This window comes from Petaurus breviceps, unplaced genomic scaffold, assembly GCF_028583685.1.
Source record: "Petaurus breviceps papuanus isolate PSGF00001 unplaced genomic scaffold, PetGlider_PUasm1.0 551, whole genome shotgun sequence".
Classification (NCBI taxonomy): Eukaryota; Metazoa; Chordata; class Mammalia; order Diprotodontia; family Petauridae; genus Petaurus; species Petaurus breviceps.
Genome location: NW_027186372.1, coordinates 19182995 through 19203829, shown reverse-complemented (window position 1 = coordinate 19203829; position 20835 = coordinate 19182995). Strand labels below are relative to the sequence as shown.

The 20835-nt window shown below is 35.2% G+C and overlaps 1 long non-coding RNA gene across 1 annotated transcript in view; it reads right to left on the bottom strand.

Moving 5' to 3' along the window:
• Positions 1 to 20835, bottom strand: part of LOC138172693 (uncharacterized) — a 384760-nt gene that overhangs the window by 227767 nt on the left and 136158 nt on the right. Inside the window, exons 3-4 of the long non-coding RNA XR_011171223.1 lie at positions 11709 to 11755; positions 5121 to 5269 (exon numbers count right to left, since the gene is read on the bottom strand). This is a non-coding gene — a long non-coding RNA (uncharacterized lncRNA). The remainder of the gene's footprint in view (positions 1 to 5120; positions 5270 to 11708; positions 11756 to 20835) is intronic.

Genomic DNA, 20835 nt, shown 5'->3' with positions numbered 1-20835 from the left:
GGGAAGGGAAGGGAAGGGAAGGGAAGGGAAGGGAAGGGAAGGGAAGGGAAGGGAAGGAAAGGAAAGGAAAGGAAAGGAAAGGAAAGGAAAGGAAAGGAAAGGAAAGGAAAGGAAAGGAAAGGAAAGGAAAGGAAAGGAAAGGAAAGGAAAGGGAAAAAGAAACATTCAAAAGTTTACCCAGGAATCAGGAACATATATCATTCCTCATATTTATATACTGGACTACATTATCAATACCAGATCAGAACAATGGCAGCTCTATAATATGCTATCCTCTTTTCCCCAAGTTCTTAGGCAGTATATTTCTAGACCATGTCAGTATTTTCTTTATTTTAGAAACTTAACAAAACATCTTAATTTCTCTCCAAATATTTTGAAATCTTAGGGAGACATGTGGTAAAAATGAATAGAATGAGAACAATCCAAATTATGCTAGACTACTTCTCGAATACTTCTGGGATAGGAAATTCTAAGACTTCCCTCAACGATTCCTCCTCCACATACCAAGACAGGAAAATGGAATGAAGAGAACAAAAGAAATGTCTTCCACTACATTCTCTCCCAGACCATCCCCTACTTAAAAATGTACAGTTTCTATAAATTATACCCAACACATAGGATCCAGAGGTAGAAGGAGCCTGAAGAGATCATCTTGTCCAACTTCTGTCACGTTGAGAATGAGGAAATGGAGGCTCAGGGAGCTAAAGGACACCGCCCAAGGTCAGCCAGGTAAAAAGTAGTGAATCTAGGATTTCAGCCCACGTCCTCTTTCCACTACACCACCCAGATATCAGGTTCACAGATAGCTTGTGATGCATAATTTATTATGTTCATTTATAGTAAAAGTTAACCCAAATCTAAATTAATTAAAAGTACACATAGAATTTCCATGTACTCTTATTTTTGTGTTATACTACTCCGAATGTAATATGCTGCTTTGTGCCAATAAACATCTACATTCTCTAGCTGATATGCTTTCCCATTCCTTGGGCATCATAAAATGGGCTAATAGCTGGCCCAATAGTCTTAGCACTTCTGTTATGATTTAATATAACATCTGAATTTTGTATGAACTTCTACCCAGTCTAGAGAGACAAAGATAATTTTCAGTGACCCTAATTGGCAGCCTAGTGGTTCTAGGCCTATGGATAACTAAAGGTCATTGGTGTTATTTGATACCTTAAGTGAATTAGCATCTTATGTAGCCTGAGACAAACAGGAAAAAACAGGCAGAATAGTGACTGCCTCTAAATTGAGCCTCTTCCCAGGAAGAAGTTTCCTACATGAGGCAGGACTTATAGTCTTCCACATTCACTATCCCCACTTGGGTTTCACCTGGGATAAAAGCCTTATCTAGATCATCTCCATATTGTGTTCCTCAGGAGTCAGTTATTCACCTGCATCTCATGGATTGGACCTTCTGTAGGCTAAATGCCTTCACTCTCCTGAATTCATTTTGTATACCTGTACACCTCTTCACTTAGTAGTCATACTAGTTTACAATAAGCAGAAAGTAATTCCATTATGTTTCCATTGTAGTGCCTGATTTTAAACTATTAAACTTTTAAGATACTTTTGAGACACATGGTACACCAGTCCACAAACTTGTGTCTTCCTGGAACACCAAGATTTCTTGGCAGGAAGATCTGGCTGAAGTTCTCAGTAGTGAACTCAGGTATACCACTGATTTTTCCTATCTGAACTTTTCTGGGATGAGACCATAGCTAAGCATTAGGTCTCCCTCAATCATTCTCTCCATTGTGGCCTTAGGTCTAGATTTCTATCATCTTGATACTCCAAAGCATAGGTCAATGGGCAGACAAGGTTCTTACCAAAATATAATCTGACATGAGATAAATCCTGTGACATTATTCTTAGAATTATCAGTATATGCTAGAAACCCCATTGATCCTTGGGCTTTCATGTCCACAGTGTGTTTAAGAGGACAAAATTGAAATGTTCTGACTATGGATCTTCTTGAGCATAGTAAGGCACAATTCTATTTTTTTAGTTCTTTCTAGGTCAAGTATCTCTGAGTAATTTGCTCTAAGCATGGTATAGTGGAAAGATCATTAGATTTGTAGTCAGAGAACCCAGGTTCCAATCCTGACTCTGCTACTTACTTCCAGGGCACCCTGAAACAAAATCATTTAATCCTTTGAAACTTTGATTTCCTCATCTATAAAATGAGGGGTTTGCACTGGAAAACCTTTAATATCCATTCTAGATATAAATATGAGATTCTATGATCCTAAAATCTCAACCTTAATCAATGTGGGTATTGACAGGGAAGTCATCCTATAAGAAACACTTCTTCCATAATGCATTGGCTATGATGAAAGAGTCCTCTGATTCCAGCCTGGATAATCATTCACTAACCATCAGTATTTGTTAAATGTTTATTGTGTGTCATGCACTGAACTAAGTAAATTTACAAAAAGAAAAATGCAGCGGTCCTTGACTTCAAGGATATTCCATTCTTTTGGAGTGCCTGTCTTCTACTAGGATGCTGTTCATAATATCCTGACTCACTTTTCACATCCAGGGAGTCTGTGTTCACAAATTATCAAAGGTTTGTTTCTACTTATATTTTCCAAGTAGAATCTATTTCATATTGGATCTTTCTCTTGACCATCAAAATTGTCTAGAGGACTCCCATATTTATAAATCGGTAAGCTTTAGGTAGCGCTGATTACTTAGAATCTGATCCCTAGAATGAGATTTCTTACTCTATGATAATAATCAATTGCTAAGTTTCAGTTTTTACAACTCAGATATTTGACCAGGTAAGTCAGGTTCAGTTCTTTAGTGATCACATCTCCCCTCCCTAGAAAACATCACAGCTTATATGAGTTGATCCTGCTAATAAAACCCACTGCCAGTCATCTCTGTTCAATCTGGTTACAAAAGATTAGTTTATGTCTATATGGTTTACTCTCAGAGATGATATACTACCCACAGAAATCCCAGACTCTACTAGATTTTCCTTCCTTAGAGCCTTGATCCCTTTGAGTCACAGATTGCTTTCACTCCATTTGTACAAATGCTTATGATTCAGCAATCATGATGAACATGGGATTTATTGAAATGCGACCTATAGGACATCACATCTATACCCACGTAATGACTTCTGAATTATAATATATGCTGAACTCAACTGACCAGAGCAGTTATGCATCTTAGTACCCAACTAGTAGCAATTACCTTGGTATTGTTGAATATAGTCTTTAAGGGAGAGAAGTTTTACTTTTCATTTTTTTATCCCTGAAATAGTTCCTTGCATATAGAAAGCACCTAATAATTATATTGTTGCTGAATTCAAATGTAACTTAATTTTTAGAATGTAGGCATACTGTGTGAAATAAAGGGCTATTGTCCAACCATTACAGAAACTGTCCCAGAATCAATTTTCAGTCATGACCCAATTCGATGCCAAAACTCTAATATCTGGATGGAATAATAGGATTCAAAGTGACTAATTCCCCATCTGCAGACTTACTGTAGCAGTGGCTTTCCTGGTACAAAAGAGCCTTTAGGCCATCCAGGCTGTCATCAGTGTATAACACATAAGGTTCACTTAGATCAGCGAAATCCAATAAAAGTACATTCATGAATCAATTAATTAAATCTTTGATGTCCTTGTCATATTTCTTACCCTAGATGTCTCCAAAGGGTACCTAGTGATAAAGTCCATGCTCTTCTCTCTGCCTGGGATACTATTTTCAAATCTCTCATCTGCCCTTCTATTTGAAATTTCTCACAATGACATGCCAAATGACTCAGATCACTAAAGTTTTGCAATGATGGTATAATTTTTCACAATTCTGATAGCACCAACCAAATGGTAATGTTATGATAATTCTTTGGATGTGGCCAAGTAAAAAGCACTTCCATATTCTCAGAGTCAATACTCATTCCCTATCAAAATTCTGTTGTTATACACATATATGGTAGAAATTGCACAAAATCAACACATCATAATGAGAGACAGTTTAGTATAGTATTAAAGCATTAGTGTAGGAGGGAAGAAGATGTGGGTTCAACTCCTGCTTTAGACACTTTAATTACTAGCTGGATGACCCTGAGCAAGTCTTTCAATCTTCTTTGGTGATCAGTTTCTTCATTTTTAAGTAAAGGGTTGAATCCAATGATCTCTTAAGATCTCTACCAGTCTATATCTATGATCTAATCAACAATATGAGGTTAGCATTCACATTCTAACACTTTCAATAACTTTTCCTCATAGTCTTCTAATGTCTTCCAAAAAAGATGAATCATTCAAATAAATAAGTTTCTACCAGGAGTTCCTATTACCTACTGCTTTCCCCATGAGCCATGGGAAATGACTGACATTCCAAATGCTATGCATGTCCAGTGAAAGAATTATGGAGTATGACTACAGATCAAAGCATAATATTTTCACTTTTTTCTTTCTTGTGGTTTTTCCCTTTTTTTGCTTAATCTTTTTTCACAACAAAACTAATGTGAAATATTTTTATATGATTGTACATGTATAACCTCCATCAGATTGCTTGTTGTCTTGAGGATGGGGGAGGAGAGAAAGGGAGGGAGAAAAATTTGGAACTCAAAATCTTATTAAAAAATAATGTTAAGGGGTGGCTAGGTGGCACCTACCAGTGAATAGAGCACCGACCCTGGAGTCGGGAGGACCTGAGTTCAAATCCGGCCTCAGACACTTAACACAAAAACTAGCCGTGTGACCTTGGGCAAGTCACAACCCCAGTTGCCATCCAAAAATTAAAAAAAATGAATGTTAAAAATTATCTTTATATATAATTGGAAAAAATAAAATTCTATTAGATTGGGGAGGTACTGGGTTCCTGCACGCAACCTACAATACTCACTGAGCATTCCAAAGAGGCTCAACTATGGGTTAATAGGGTGTAAGATTATAAAGGATCTTGCAGATCATCTAGTCCAACCCTTCAGCAGAAACTAAAGACTAGAGAAGTTGAGTGGCTTGTCCAGGATTGTACAGATAGTTAAGTTACAGGATGCTAGGCTTAGAGCTAGATTGTAGAGGCTACTGAGTCCAACCTCATCATTTGAAAGATGAGGAAACTGGGGCTGAGAGAAATTAAAAGACTGGGATCACATACCTAGTAGGTTTTTAAGTCAGGATTTGAATTTGGATCTTCCTGAGTCCAAGTCCAAGAATAATGGGAATTCAAACCCAGGTCCTCTGATGCAAAATCCACCACTTCATGTAGCCTTCCCAAAGTAGAAACTCAGGAAATATCGTTTGGTTCTGTATAAATAAATAAAAGCCATTATATTTGACTCTTCACAGATTCATGACCACTCTGGAAACTAAGGGAAGAGTAATCTCCATCCCAGATGCCCTCTTTCCTGTAAGTCTCCACACTGATCCTAGTCATTCTCTGTCATGTGGGTCCCTAGGCAAGGTAATAGTCTACCTCATTGGACACTGGGGGAGAGTGTGACACAGAACCCTGGGAATGAAGAAAATCGAGTGAGACCAAGGGAAGGAATGGCCTATTCAGTAGCTTGAGTCAGATAAGAAAGTAGGCAGATGGAAAGAATCCTTTTTTCAGACCTAGAAAGAGTCTCAATTGCTCTGAATTCTGACTCTGACCAGGGATTTCTCCCAAGACTTTAAATTACCACACTAAGTTCCTTAAGGGCAGAGAGAGTGTCATTTTTTATTCGTTAATTCCCAGACAGCAGCATAAGGTGTTTAAATGATGTCTTTCAAATTGAATTGTTAATGAACTAATAGAGCCTCCTGTTTTCATGTTCTTCTGCAGCACAAAATAGACCAATTTTGATGCTGAAGTAAAGGCAATGTGTTGCAGTGCAGGAAGAAGAATTACATAAGTACTCCTTGAAACAGCAAACTAGTAACACATTTTTTTGCATTGATTAGAGCTGAAGGTGGTGAATGACATCTCAGTGTTGGGAAAATGTTGTGTTTCTTAGAGTTACTGCCTTATAAATACGCTTTATTTTGGAAACAGAAAAAGCACAGTGTGCAGAGAGCTGGATTTGGAGTCATGTGTTCTGTCATTTGCTGACCGTGTGGTCTTAGGCAAGTCACTTCCCTTCTCTAGGCCTTAGTCTCATCATCTATTTTTAAAAAGGAGGAGATTAGACTAAAAAATTTAGATTTATTTTTTCTACCTCCTAATCTGTGATTTTTGGGGAGGAGGGGTTGGTACATCATTTGATGAATTTATGATACTTAACTAACACATTTCACTCACCTTTGAAACTACTTATGAGGACTATTAGCATTAGAATTTCCATTTTATGGGTAAGGATAATGAGTCATTGAGATTGTGATTTGTCCAGTGGCATGAAACACGTTTGTGGTAGTACTGGATTTGCAACTCAGCCCCACTGAGTTACCAAGCATACCTTTTGCATTGGGCTTAACGCTTTTACTAGATATACCTTGAACACTACTTTGAATGTAGAGATTTAATAAACATTTGTTAAATTGAATAGTTGTAAAGAGAAGGTGTCTGGAGTTTATTTTTCAAAAGAAATCTTTGCTGGTGTTAACTGATTTGGTGCCTTCATATTGGTCAATAAAGAATAAAGGAGAGGCAATTCCTCCAGTGACCTAAGTACTTGAAAATAAAACCCAAAGATGAAATATGATAAATAACTTCTACTTCTCTCCGGAAGCCTTATGGCAGCAAATGAATAGATTGAGGAAATTCTGTGAAATATTAAATAAACAAAAATTTTACAACCAACTCCTAAATATATCTTTGACTTTCATTTTCAAGAATATTTCCATTAATATTTCTGTCCAGGTTAACAAGTATTGCCAAAGAGGCAAAAACCTTTCAACATAGCACTGGCGTACATTAAAGCTCTCTTTTGTATTATAACTACAGCATAAAAATGCATGAATTGGCACTGCTCATGGTGTGGCTTGTTGCATTTGCCTATGGTCTATGTCACTCCTTTAGAGAGAAACTAATTTGATTCAATTCAATAAGCATTTATTAAGTACCTACCACTGTGTTAAGCACTGGAGATACAAAGAGGAAAATAAAAGTCCATCTCAATCAATATTTTTTTAATTCAGGATGTCACTCAATGTCACCAAATATATAAAAATATATAGATTCCAGACTGTATATCTATGTATTCTTTTTCTAATTTGGGACTCTTTAAGTTCTCCTACCATATAGTAGTCCAAACTATTTCCAGGATGATTTGATCGAATTCCCACTTGACTGTAGTTCAGACTACTCAGTAGAGTTCCCATTTTTTTTCTCTCCAGCATGCCTTATAGGTGTTACCCCAAATCTCTGGCCTTCCCCCTTTATCTCCTCCCAAGTTCTAGATTGTATTAAAACCCACTTGGGATAACCTGGGTGACCTTCACACTTTGTTCTCCCCTTTACTCCCACTGCTGTTATTCAGTAGTGTCCAACTCTTTGTATCCCCACTTGGGGTTTTCTTAGTAAAGATATTGGAGTGGTTTGCCATTTTCTCCTCCAGCTCATTTTACAGAAGAAAAAAAGCTGAAGCAAAGAAAGTTAAGTGACTTGGCCTAGTGTCACACAACTAGTATCTGAGGCCAGATTTGAACAGACTCTAGATCTGGTGCTCTATCCACTGCACCACCTAGCAACCCCTTTATTCCCACTACTCAATAGAATGGTTTAGATGAGGTGGGAATTAATAACTTTATAATTCCTTCTCATAATACAGAAGGCCACCAGGTTTCACTATCTGCCTTGCCACTGCCTCCTAAGGTCCTCCAGGCCATGTCATATGCCCTGCCTCTCTGCCCTGATATCCTTTCTCTCTGTCATCTAACTTCCTTATGTTTTCATCTAAGGTCCCTTAGGCCTTCTCATCTGCCTTACTCCTGAACCCTTAGGATTTCTGGGCCTCTTCGTATGCCCTGTAGCTGAACTTTCTTTTGTTGTCTCTCCCAATTAAGAGTGTAAACTCCTTGAGAGCAGGGGCTGTCTTGCTTTGTCTATTTTTATCCCCAGAACTTAAAATAGAATTTGGCACATACTAAGCACTTAATAAATGTTTTTCATTCATTCATCCATAATGCTGAGATGGGATTTGCTCTCTTCCAGCTCTAGATAACATCCTCTGATCCGAGGAACCAGGTCTCCTCACCCTAGAGTCAGTGTTCTCTTTCCATTCTAACATACTGTTCCTCCTCAGCCACTGTGCTCGGACCTGGAAACTTATCCCAGTGTCATATAATACTGTCTGGAAACAACAGCCAGAGAGGCTATGAGAACTTTGCCCATTCTGCTATTGAAACTTTGATGTGTTTGCTTTTAAATATTAAACTATATTCTTATTAAAATTCCAAGATTTGGGGGGGCCGCTAGGTGGTGCAGTGAGTAGAGAGCCAGCCCTGGAGTCAGGAGGACCTGAGTTCGGATCCAGCCTCAGACACTTACACACAACTAGCCGTGTGACCTTGGGCAAGTTACTTAAGCCCAATTGCCCTCCAAAAAAAAAAAATCTTTAAAAAAAATTTCCAAGATTTTAACTTCCAAAAGGGACTCCAAAGTTCCATCATGTCTTCAAGTAAAACCCTCAAACATATGTTTGAATATCTATACTATTGTGGCCCAGATTTAAGAAGACTCAATAAATAGTGCCACAATTCAGAATTACTAAACAGCTTTCTTAAATTAAGGGGTGTTATTAAGATCACTAAAGAAGTATTCACTTCACAAAAGACTTCACTACAGGGTTCCTTTAAATAGAAATCTGTTGTGTTTAAAATAGGATTCAATTTACAAAAATTTGATTTACACAGAACTATGCAGGAACACAATTACTGCCTAAATCAAACCACATGGATTCCCAAGGTGTTTATAGAACAGATCAAAGATGTAGTCCATTTTTGTGGGTTTTACATTAAGAAGGTTATTTTATTCTATGTTTTTCATCTAAGAGAGCAGATGGGCAGATAGGAATATTCCACTGAAGTATTTTTAGAGTTGGAAGAAAAGTTGGAGATCATCCTGTCCAACCTTTCATTCTACATATTATGAAGGACTGTATAGCTTTTCCCAGATCACAAGTTTTTCCTTGTAAGGCCATCCCCAGACCTCAGGTCTCCTGATTGCTAGGCCAGAACTCTTTCTGCTATGCAGCATTGCCTTTTCCTTCTCAGGTTACTGATCTTCCTCTCCCTCCTACAGAGATTAAGTTCAGATTAGCATCTGTGTTTGTTTGTCTCAGCACATAATCAGATTCAAACATATAAAATCTGGCTGGAGTAGCTGCTGTTCGAAATATTCCTGCTCTTTTGAGTTGGCTAATTCCTAAAGTTGGTTTGGCTCAATAACTTGTATGGATGCATCTATGTGACACTTAGGTATACATAGAGAAGCACAGACACACATACAGACAGACAGACAGAGTTATATTGTTCCCAATACCTTTTTTTTGCTTTTTGGAGGGGAGAAGGCAGAGAAGTTGGGGTTAAGTGACTTGCCCAAGGTCACATGGCTAGTGAGTGTTAATTGTCTGAGGCCAAATTTGAACTCAGGTCCTCCTGACTCCAGGGTTGGTGCTCTATTCACTGCCTCACCTAGCCACCCCTTCAATACCTTTTTTAAGGCAATTGGGGATAAGTGACTTGCCCAGCGTCACACAGCTAGTAAGTGTCTGAGGCTGGATTTGAAATGAGGTTTTCCTTACTCCAAAGCTAGTGCTCTGTCCATTGAGCCATCTAGCTGCACCCACTCCCAACATTTTAAAAATATTTAATTTCCAGAACCCATTCTATTCTCTCACATTTTTTATTCATTCTCAAATTCATTCTGAAACTAAATAACACCAAGAGCTTTACAAGTGAGGACCCAATGTATTAATTTGCAGTGGATTCAATCAACATGGTTACATGAGTAGATCTGACATGTGATCCCCTTCTTAATAAACCCCAGGAGCTCCATATTACCTCCAGGATCTAATAGAAAATCCTCTTTTTACCATTTAAAGCCCTTTGTCACCTGTGTCCTTCTTGTCTTTCTAGTCTTCTCAGACTTAACTCCCCTCCATGAACTCTGCAGTCCAACTACACTAGCCTATTTTGCAGCTCCTCATATATATGATTTCATCTCTTATCTTCAAGTCTTTTCACAAGCTATTTCCCATTCCTGGAATACTTTTCTTCCACAACTCCTAGCTTCCCTGAGTTCCTTCAAGACTCCCATGAAATCCCACCTTCTGCAGGAGGTGTTTGTCATACCCCAGAGTTGCCACTAGCCACATAGACTTTATGTCTGAATCCCCAGGACTTAGCACAAAGGCTGGCACATAATATGTACTCAATAAATGCTTACTGACTAATGAATGGCTTACTGTAACTTGCTACCTCCCCTAAATAAAACCAGCACTCCTGTCTCACATAAAGTTTTAGTTCATTCTAGAGGCATAACACGAGATTTTTATGTCACTGGACAGAGGCTCAAGTCCCTATTTTCTATCTATGAGACTTTGGGCATCAATTTGACATTCCCTCTCAAGATACAGATTGTGATCCTTCTGTTCCTGTCCTTCCAGTGCAGCTTGTCTATGTGCTTCCACTAGCTCACCACAGATAATTCATCTAATGAACTAGTCTTTCCTCAGTTTCTTCTGACATCACTAGCATAATAGCCAAGCATTCTTACTCTTCTCCTGCCATAATTCTCTGAAATCTCCTTAATTTAAGCATAAAAATTAAGTTCTTACAGACCATTAAGAAATACTGTTTAATGAAAAAAAAACTGAAGTCCATCAGTCAGTAGCTTCCTGTCCACACAAGGCCAAACTTAATTATCTGTCTTGGCAGACAGCCTTTTCTAATTCCCTACCCACATTTCCACTAGTGTCTTCCACTTGTACTGCATGCATTTTGCCTCTGCATTTTTGTGCATTGTTGATTCTCCTATTAGAATGTGAGCTCTTTGAGACTAGGGACTGCACCATCCTTTATATCTCCAGGATTTAGTACTTTCTATCTCCACTACTGGCATATACTAAGCATTTAATAAATACTTGTTGGCTGACCAAATGATTAATTTTTAAATAAAATCCCCTACCTTTATTTTGCATTCAGAGCCTCAGATGTTCTCATAGTTACTGTCACACCACCATTACCCTCCACCCACAGAAATAGAGAAATCTAAATAACTTCATTTTTCTGTTCACTTTCTTGTTTATTGTTGTATATGGACTGTACAGAAGATATAACATGCTATAAGAGACCTACAGTAAAGACTAATAGGGGTGCCTGCCTTCAAAAAAATCTAAGACACATCAAAGGAGAATCAAAAATGCCAAAATACTCAGGGCCTATCTAGTGCTAAATAAAATGCCCTAAGAATTGTTTACTAGTTCTCCCTTGTTATTTTTCCTTAGCTTTATTTTCTGCCTAAGTTGTATGTATTTTCCTTTATAAGGAAGTTTTAAATAAATAAATTAGTAGGAAGAAGAAAAACACTGTGACTTATAAAGCCAAATTGGCATCTGTACCTTTCATGCTCTTAAATTGTAAATGACTTTTTCTCCTTGCATTATTTCTTTTCTTTTCTGCTTGTATCTATGGGGCTAACTGACAGTAGCAACAGCCCGAAAATAAAATTCCTATTTCCTCCCATCATTTCTCACTGTTTTTAAATTATCTCAGATGTATCTGTAAATAGTTTATCTAGGAGTGAATATTCTTTGAAACTTACCAAGAAAAACAGGATATTTTCCAGGTCCACAACATGAAAACATTCTCCTAGAATAATTAAAACAGAAGACTTTTACTTTAGGAGAAAAAAGTTATTTGTGTTCTTAGCTGGATTTTCTCTTGAATTGTTCAAAGATCTAAATGTTTGCCAGATGATGAGTCACTATGATAAATTACTTTCCCCAATTTTGTTGATGGGAAAGGCTTTTGAAGATAGTTCAGTGTTAATTAACTAATAGCTGGAATCCAAAGACATTTCCAAACCCAAGTTCATTTTGTATTCTTTTACAATTGTTTCTTTTATTCTATTCAAATAATTGTCTCTTATTCTTTTATAATGGGTCTTCATTAAATCATTTGAATTAGATTTCAAAGACAAACATCCACCAAAGCAGTTCATCTTGTGTATGTTTCTTTAAATTTTCTCATTGTTTACGAGCTAAATAGGGTGTCCTTATAAAGTCCAGAACTTTGAATATATTAGATGAACAAAAAAAATATGTTGAAAAATGAATTTAAAGATCAAAGTATTCACCGTCAAAAAATAGGCATTTTCATCAATTTGCGCTTTTCAGTAGACTAATTTCTTTTGATTAGTAATCATGAATTTCACTGGAAACGGTCCATAATGTAGAGGATTTGGTGTAGTCAGTGATATATCATCTGAAAATGGCAGCACCTATATTTCTTCACCATATACAAGGAATCAGTCTTCCACTTGAACCCAGAACAAGTATCCCCAATGATAGTGATATATATCTTTGAGGAAGACACATAACCTGTCCCTGTTTTTTTTTTACTCATTAATAATTAGAATGTCATTGAACATTTATCTTGGTAGTTACGTTTATCAAGGAGTTGTATAAAATTAACAAAGATAAGACAGAGCCAAAATGGCAGAGTAACAAAAAGTACAGCCAAGTTCTTCTCCACAACCCTCCTCATATATCTAGAAAACACACATTCTTGACTAGGAAATCTAAGGGGAAAAAAACACTGACTTATTTTTCTACCACTAGGGACAAAGGTAACCAGAAATGGCTATACCAAGCATTCCAAAAAGGAATTGAAAGAGGGCCAAGACCATGCACTGAAGCAAGGAGGGATCCCCAACATACACACACACACACACACACACATACAGACACACCCTTGACTTTGTTCAGGTTTCAGGAAGTGGTGCCAGCTGGAAGCTCTGTCACACACTACTTGATTCCAAGTCATAGATCTAAGGTAGACTAAGGAAAAGACATGTGCTTAGAGGTAGTGTTCCAGGTGAGGAGTAGTGATGAGCCCTAGGCTATGCACTGCACAGAGACCAAGTTTAGCAGAAAACAGTAGCTATATGGCTCTGATTCTAAGAGTAGAATGGAATCTTAGTTACAGCTTCTAACATAATCTGAAGTTTTTCAAAGAAATAACAACTGTAGGAATCCCAGACTAAAGGGATCAGTTACTGTGAGCTGTCAGAGCTTTCCAACTAGCTTTTAGTGGCTGAGTATAGTAGCAGTTTAACAGAACTCCAACCAGGGGCAAGTCTACAGGTATTTTGCTCAAACCCAAACTCGAGTCAGGAATGCCGAAAGCTCAAACCACAAGGTCAGTGATCATACTTTGCCCAGGATCAGACTATTTTGAAAACACAGAAAGTTTATAAGTCTCCAGCCTGAGCTGTCCTTTAAATGACAGAATAATTTAAAACTAAATATTCCTCAAAAATCAGAGGGCCATAGAATATTGAAGTCTAAGTCAAGAAAGAGACTAGAATGAGAAAAAAAATCCCTCTACTAAAAGCTATTGCAGTGGCAAGGACCCTTGAAAAAACAACAACAAAAAACAACAGAAGAATTAAATGATTCCAAAATATCTACAAGCAAAACCCAAGGAAAAATACAGCATGGGCAAAAGTTCAACTAGAATTCCTGAAAGAGATGAAATAGGGTTTTTAAAAGAATTTTTAAAATGTTTACAAATGAAGTGAGAGTGCTAGAGGGGAAAGTGGAAAAGAAATGAGAGATATTGAAGAAAGATTTGGGAAAAGAATTCAAATTTTTACACAAAGGGCACAAAAAAGTCTTATAAGGAATAAACTTTCTGAAAATTAGAATGGACCAAAATGAAAATAATGATGTCATGAAATAGAAAGGAATACTAAAAAAAAAGTTAAAAAAAACTGAAAAACTAGAAAAAAATAAAAAAACATGATTTCTCTTAGCAAAAAAAAATGTACCTGAAAAAGAGTAAGATGTTTTGAAAATTATTGGACTATTTGGAATCCATGAATATAAAGGAGTCTAGAAATCATATTTCAAGAAATAATAAAGGAAATTTGTCAGATCTCTTAGAACTTGATAGTAAAGAGGAAATAAAAATATTACATTGATCACCTCCTGAAAGAAAACCCAAAATAAATACTCCCACGAATATTATAGCCAAAATCTAAAGCTTCCACATCAAGAAAAGATGCTGCAAGTAACCAGAAAATACCAAGGAGAAATAGTCAGAATCACACAGGATTTAAAAGCCACAACTATAAACAAGCAGAGATCTTGGAATACAAAATTCAAAAAGACAAAAGATATAGGTCTAAAACTAAGAACAAATAACCCAACAAGACTGAGTGTAATCCTACAGGTGAAAAATTTTATCTTAGAGATAGATATAGAGAAAATAGAGAACTTTGAAGCATTACTGATTTTAAACAGAGTTACACAGACATTTTAAAATACAAGCACAGAAATCAAAAGAAATATAAAAGGTACACATAAAAACAATCACAGGAGAATAAAAAAGGATAAACTGTGTATGGTGTATGGATACTCCATACTGGATATGGATAGTATGGAGAAATGGGGCATGTATTCCCTTAAAGTCTTATTATCAGGAGTCTAATTAGAGAAAAGGCCTGGGAATGGCATTATTATGTTTTGATAATTTTAGAAGAAGAATATAAAGGAAAAGGAATATATTAGAAGGGTAAAAGGAGAGGAAAGGGGGGGAACTGACTTCAGTGTCACAAGTAGACATCTATATAAATAAGTAGGAAGAAGGTGAAGTGGGTGACGATTAAATCTCGCTCTCCTCATCATTGGTCAGAAGAAATAAGAGTACACACAGAGACACAAAATTGGGTGCAGAAATACATTTCACTCAACAACAAAAAAGGGAGAAGAGAATAAGGGGATGAAAGGGATGGTAGATTAAGGGATAGATTAGTCCTTAAAAAACAAGAAGAAAAATCTAAGAAGGTAGGTCTTAAAGAGAAATTTTAAAGAAAAGAAAATAAAAACCTGTGATTATATATTGAGTAAAGTAAAAAGAAGAGGGATAGGGGAGCAGAAGGAGATTATACTAAAGCTAGAGGGTTGGTACTCAGCCCCTTCCTTCTCTCTTACCATGCTCTTCTCGTTTATATGAGCATGGCGGGGGGAGGGGAGGTTGAGAAAGAGAGGAGTATCAAAGAATAGGATGGATAAAAATAAAAAATTAATAAACATATCTATGAGTGTGAATGGGATGCATTCACTCAAAACAAGAGATAGCAAAATGGATTAGAAAGGAGAAAAAGAAAATATATGGTTTACAAGAAACACACTTGAAACAGAGAAAGATGAACATAGAGTTATAATAAGTTACTGGAGCAAAATCAGTTATGATTCAGAAAATTTTTAAAGGAAGACAGGACTGAAAAAACATGATCTCAGAAAAGGCAAGAGTAAAAATAGACAAAAGAGATAAACAAGGAAACTATATTTTGTGGGAAAGTATGATAGACATGGAATGAATATCAAATTATATAAATATTTATCAAATGCTATAGCATCTAAATACTTAAAGAAAAAGTTAAATGAGCTATAGGAAGAAACAGTAAGACTATAATAATGTAAAACCCCAATGTATTCCTTTTTAGACCTAGATAAATATAACCAAATATAAACAAGAAAGACATTGAAGACATGAACAGGATTTTAGAGAAGTTAGTACAGACTTCTGGAGATTACTGAATGGGAATAAAAATAAGCATAAACATTTCTTAACTTTGTATGCCACATTTACAAAAATAAAAATATGTATTAAAGCATTAAAATATTACAAAAGAATAGTCAAATGAAGAAATATAAAACACATCTTTTGAGGACCACAATGTAATGCAAACTATATTTATAAAGCCTACTAAAGAAACTATTTAAATTAATTAGGAACTAAGTAACTTAATTGTATAAAATGAGTGGATAAAAGAATGAATCATAGAAATAACAGGTAATTTCATTAACATTAATGACAACAATTAGAAAAGATGCCAAAATTTTTGGAATTCAGCCAAACAAAGGAAAATTTAAATCTCTAAATACTTCCATCAATGAAAAAAGATAAAGAATGGAACAATAATTGAATATGCAACTAAAATTAGAAAACCAACAAATTTTAAAACTCTGATTAGATAGCAAAATAGAAATCCTAAAAACCAAAGAGATTAATAAAATTAAAAGCAATAAAATCTCAAAGTGAATTAATAAATGAAAGTTGGAGCTTTAAGAAATTAATGAAAGGGGAAACTAGGTGGCACAATAAATAGAACACTGGCCCTGGAGTCAGGAGGACCTGAGTTAAAATCCAGCCTCAGATTTAATCCACCACTTAACACTTACTAGCTGTGTGACCTTGGGTGAGTCCCTTAATCCCAATTGCCCTGCTTTCCCTCCTCCAAAAAGCCAAAAAAAAATAATGAAAAAACTATTCATTATTTTGATTTTTAAAAAGAAAAATCAAATTACCAAAATAAAAAATTAAAGAAATTTGTAACAGATTAAGAATATGCTCAGGAATATACCAATACACCAATAAAACTTATGATCCAAATTAAAAAGATGAATATCTATAAAAATAGATTAACAGAACAATAAATGGGGGGATTAATCAGTTATAAAAAAGAAATTAAATCAGTCAAAAATTAGCTCTCAAAGAAAAAACCTGGATGAATTTACAAATGAATTATATCAAACACTTCAAGAAAAAACAATTCTAATATAACGTAAACTACTTGAAAAAAATTGGAAAAGAAGGAATGCTACCGAATTTTATCTATGGTAGAAATATGATTGTATTTGATAAGAATTTGATTTAATAACAAAAATTGGTACCTAAATGAGGAAAAGTCAACTGAGGGAAAAAAAAAACCTGGAAACCAATATCCCTAAAGAACATTAATTCCTATTGAATAGCATATTGAGTGTTGATGACTAAGAATATTAAATTGACTGAATTTATGCCAGGAACTAGGGGTTGCTTCATTTTTAAGAAAACTATGAATATAACTGACCATATTAATGACAATAAAACAAAAACATATCAAAAATGTGTTTAAAAAAAAACTTAATAAGTGGTGGCTAGGTGGCACAGTGAATAGAGTGCCAGCCCTGGAGTCAGAAGGACCTGGGTTCAGATCCAGCCTCAGACACACTTAACACACACACACACACACACACACACACAATCTAGCCATGTGACCTTGGGCAAGTCACTTAACCCCAACTACCCTCCAAAAAGCAAAAAATAATAAAATAACTTAATGAGATACAACATTCAACAACACTAGAAATCATAGGAATAAATAGATCTACTACTTCATATGAGTAGCACCCATCTAGAGCCCAGATCTAACATAATCTGTAATGGAGATAAGGTTCAGGTCTTTCCAATATGATCAGGTATAAAGCAAGGATGTCCATTTTTACTGTACTATTCAATATGATGCTATAAAGTGAGTTATAATAACAAAACAAGAAAAAAGAATTCAAGGAACAAATATGGACAAACAGTAAACAAAATTATCTTTCTTGGAAATGACAAGATGGTTTATTTAGAGAACCTTAGACAATCAATAAAAAAACTAATTATAATAATTAGCAATTTATAAATCATTGCAAGATATAAAATAAATATACACAAATCATTTTGGTATATTTTCAACAAAACCCTGCAGGAAGAGATGCAAAGAGAAATTCCATTCAAAATTTCTAAAAAGTATAAAACCAATGGGAATATATCTGCCAAGATAGACAAGAATTATATGAATACCATTACAAAAACTCTTTACAGACATAGTAATCTCAACAATTAGGGAAATATTAATTGCTCAGGGACAGGCAAGCCAACATAATAAAAATGAGCAGACTACCCAAATGAATTTGTTTATCCAGTGTCATGTCAACCAAACTATAAAAAGATTACTTTAATAAAACTAGAATAATAATGACAGTATTCATCTGGAGGAAGTAAAGGTTAAGACTATCAAGGAATATAATGAAAAAGGGGAAAGTAAGAGGGCCTGGAAATATGATATCCCAAACTATACTATACAATAGTAATCACCAAAACAATTTGGCACTGGTTGAGTAACGCAGAAATTCAACAGCTAAATATCCTAAATACACAAGATATAAAAGCAAATGAGCACAATAGCCTAGTACTTATTCAACCCAAATATCCCAGCTATTAGGATAAAAACTCATTGTTTGACAAAAACTTTTGGGAAAACTGCACATCAGTATGGTGGAAAATAGGTATCATCAAAAATATTTAGAGCAGCTCTTTTTGTGATGGTCAAGAATTGGAAATTGAGGGTATGCCCATCAATTGGGGAATGGTTGACCAAGTTGTGGTATATGAATGTAATGGAATACTATTGTGCTATAAGAAATGATGAGCAGGCAGACTTCAGAAAAACAGGGAAAGACTTATATGAACTGATGCTGAGTGAAATGAACAGAACCAGGAGATCACTGTACATAATAATAATCACATTGTGCCATGACTGATTTTGATAGATTGAGTTCTTCTTAGCAGTACAAGAACTTAAAACAACTCCAAAAAACTCATGATGGAAAATGCCATCACAGTCAGAGAAAGAAATATAGAGTCTGAATACAGATCTCTCTCTCTCATGTGCGTGTATGCATTTAGTTTCGTTTTGTTTTTTCTTTCTCATAGTTCCTCCCATTCATTCTAATTCTTCTATACAACATGACTAATGTGAAAATATGTTCAATAAGAATGTATATGTAAAGCCTATATCAGATTGCACACCATCTTGAGAAGAGGGGAGGGAGGTGGAGAAAATTTAAAACTTATGGAAGTGAATGTTGAAAACTAAAAAGAAATTAATTTATAAAAACAATATTTGTAGCAGCTCTTTTTGTGGTGGCCAAGAACTGGAAATCGAGGGGATGCTCATCACTTGGGGAATGGCTGAACGAGTTGTGATATATCAGTGCAATGAAATACTCTTGTTCCATAAGAAATGGTGAGAAGACAGATTTCAGATTCTTGACCTTCTGTTCTTCCAAATGAATTTTGCTACTATTTTTTTCTATTTCTATAAAATAATTTTTGGTAGTTTGGCATATCACCAAATAAATAAATTAACTTAGGAGGAATTCTCATTTTATTATATTGGCTCTGTTTATGCATGAGCAATTAATATTTCTCCAATTGTTTAGACCTGTCTTTATTGATGTGAAAAATGTTTTGTAATTGTGTCCATGGGTTTATCTTTGAAGGTAGATTCCCAAGCATTTTATATTGTATAAGGTTATTTTAAATGGGATTTCTCTATCTCTTTCTGCTCGGTTTTGCTGGTAGCATATAGAAATGTTCACAATTTGCATGGATTTACTTTATATTCTGAAATTTTACTGAAGTTAATTGTTTCAGCTAGTATTTTTAGTTGATTATCTAGGGTTCTCTAAGAATATGATCATATCATCTGCAAAGAGTGATAGTTGCCCTTTTTATTCCTTCAATTTCTTTTTCTTGCATTTCTAATCCAATATTGAATAACAGTGGTGATAATGAACATCCTTGCTTCACTCCTAACTTTATTGGGAAGACTTTGATATATTTCTGTTAGAGATAATGCTTGTTCTTGGTTTTAAATAGATACTACTTATTTTAAGAAAAGTCCCACTGATTCTTATGCTTTCTAGTGTTTTTTAATAGAAATGGGTGCTGTATTTTGTCAAAGGCTTTTTCTGTATCTATTGATGCAATCATATGATTTTTATTGTTTTTGTTATTGATATGGTCAATCATGCTGACAGTTTTCTTAATATTTAACTAACCCTGCATTTCTGGTATATATCCTAGCTAGTCATAATGCATGATCTTTGTAATATATTTCTGTAATTATCTTGCTAGTATTTAATTTTAAAATTTTTGCATTGATATTCATTAAGGAAATTGATCTCGTATTTTCTGCATCTTTCATTAAATTATGTTCTGCACTTGACAATTGCTTGCAAATAGCTATACTCTTTTTTAATCAATCACTCTTTAATACACACATAAATGATTCTTGTAAAGATGTTACAAATGTGAAGAACACATATATATTAATAGTGATTATAGAATCATAGATTTAAAATTGGAAGTTATCTTAGATATCATGTAATGCAACCTAATTTTACACTTGTGTAAACTGAAACCCATAGAGATTAAGTGATTTGCCCATCATAATACATGTAGAAAGTGGTAAAGCCACAATATGAGCTTGGTTCTATAACTCCAAAGCCAAATCTACTACTTCCATTGGCCTGGCTATAACCTTTAATATCTTCTCCATTCCTTCTAGTGGATAATAAAATTATCCCTATTTTTCTCCATTCTTCTAAAGTCTTTCCTTCTTTATAATATCTTTAAAATACTCTTCCAATGCTTTCAATATTGTGTCACCTCCAGCATAGGTTTCCTTAGTATAGGCTTCTTTGGGTTCATCTCATCTTCCATACTTAATCTTCTTAAGTGCCATTTCAGCTTCCTCATATAGCACATCAGGGTCCAATTTGTTGGAGTCCAAATGTAGTGTTTCTTCTGTCACTGATGATGAAAATAGATTGTTAGAGAAATGCTGACAAATGTGTTTCCTTTTACATCTACTTTTTGTCCCCCTGCCAGCTTTGAATGCTCTTGGAATAATGATGCTTAGTTGGGTCTCAAGCCCAGCTTTCTGTAGATTGGTTTATTGATTATTGAATTTTGCTGTACAGTTTCCCAAATGTGATCTAGCTTGTTTTTTTCTAATTCAGTTCTATACCAAGTTCACTCTATCTATATTTCTTATCTAATAAATA